We start from the raw sequence: 2,078 nt of genomic DNA, 5'->3' as shown, positions 1-2,078 counted from the left end.
AAGAAAATATCTAATGTTTTTTTTTTTTTTAAAGAAAAGATGAAAGACAAAACATAGTAAAAATGAAGGAATATAAGCTGGTTTCATGCCCTGGAGTTTAGCATGTCCCAGCTATGTCATCTCTAGCAGCTGATATAACTTTGCTGAGCTTTTGTTCTCACTATCCATAAGATGGACAAGGTAGAAGCTAGCCCTCAGGGAACTGAGATGCTTAACAGTAGGAATAAACAAACATCTACTACTTAGGAATATTCAGTGACAATAGGGAAACACTGACAGCCTTACCCAGCTTTAAAACCTATGATCTTGAACTCCATCTGAACGAAAAAATGAGGACATGGCTGCTCTAAGATATGGAAAAAGGAGTTGTAGGTATGAGAGAGAACATCCAGAAGCATCTGGAAGAGTCCAGACTGAACATATCCAGCAGACTGAATCAGGTGATGATGGGGTCGGGGAAGAGTCCAGACTGAACATAACCAGCAGACTGAATCAGGCTATGATGGGGTCGGGGAAGAGTCCAGACTGAACATAACCAGCAGACTGAATCAGGCGATGATGGGGTCGGGGAAGAGTCCAGGCTGAACATAACCAGCAGACTGAATCAGGCGATGATGGGGTCGGGGAAGAGTCCAGACTGAACATAACCAGCAGACTGAATCAGGCTATGATGGGATCGGGAAGTGAAAGAGAAGAGAGGGGACCAAGTGGCCAATAGATATCCAGAAGCATAGTCATCCAGGAAACCAAGAGACTACGTGACCAAAATGGATGAAGTTATAAAGATTCAGAAGGTGGAAGAAGTAAAGCAGAAGCTCAGCCCCTAGAAGAGAGAGGTTTAGGGCTGGGGAGGAGTGAAAAGTGCTGTGTTGGGGGTTGGTCTGCTGTTGCTATGTATTCAAATGCTAAATACTGGTCCCCAAGTTTTAGTTAGAGTCTAGACTAGAACATTCTCACATATACCAAATAATGTTATATAAACTTTGCTTGCCAGTCTTCTCTGGTTAAATAAAAGGTGGCTACAGCCAGCTACTGTAGGTTTAGGTTTGAACTAAGGGTCACAGGTAGGAGAGAGAGGAAAGAGGAGAAGAAAGAAGATGGAGATAGTAGGAGGTCTCCATTAGAATGAATAGACCAGGAGCATAAGGCCCGCTGAGGGAGAGAAGTACAACCTAAGGACAAACTGATGGAGCAGAAATAATCCAGGCAAGGTTGAAACAGCAAGTAACTCGAGGAATGCATGTGAGAAATACCCAAGCTAACACTGAAAAATAGTTTAGGAGAAATCACCCAGTAAAAGTGCTAAAGCCGACTAAATAAATAAATAGGACAATGTATGTGTGTGTGTGTTTGTATACACACACATACATACACACATATATATATATATACATACATACACACACACACACACACATATATATGTGTATATATATGTATAATTTATATATACATAAATGCCAAATAGAGGCATAGGGCCTAGCTGAGTTGTTAAAAACTAATAGAGTTATTAAATACCTTACAAAACAATGCTAGTTGGAGCCACAGATACTGAGAGAAACTTGTCTCACTTTTAGTTTCTTTGGGTTTCTTTGAGAAGTAACATCCCAGGCTTTTGTTGATGATAAGGCGTAGGTAGGTTGTTTCTTTATATGTTTTGTGTATTTGTGTGTTTTGGTTTTATATTTTTGAGACTTAATACCAACCGGTTAGGTAAATATGCTCATAAGTATAGTCATGTCAAAACTTTTATGGAGGTAAACAGTTTGTATCTGGTTGGATTTGTTGACCTCTCTGTAAGAGTGAATTCACAGCTGATATTATAAACTTGGTCAATGATCAATGCCTGAAGAGGTCGTAAGACCTAGGGGCAAACAGAAAAAAACCTAAGAACAGCAGGAGAATGTTCATGCCCAAGATCTCAGCCTAAGACTGAGTATCTTTGCTTTCATGGTGGGTCTTCTCTCACAGAGTGAGAGATTTCCTCGGAGTGCCCTCAAAGACATACTTAAGTGCCACGGACACCTGCGTGATGGCGGTATTTGAGGTGAAAACTTCAAGGAAAGTCAGCCTCCTGC

The sequence above is a fragment of the Mastomys coucha genome, unplaced genomic scaffold (assembly GCF_008632895.1).
Source record: "Mastomys coucha isolate ucsf_1 unplaced genomic scaffold, UCSF_Mcou_1 pScaffold14, whole genome shotgun sequence".
NCBI classification, from domain to species: Eukaryota; Metazoa; Chordata; class Mammalia; order Rodentia; family Muridae; genus Mastomys; species Mastomys coucha.
The sequence above is the reverse complement of the archived record's forward strand: the minus strand, read 5'-3'. Positions refer to the sequence as shown.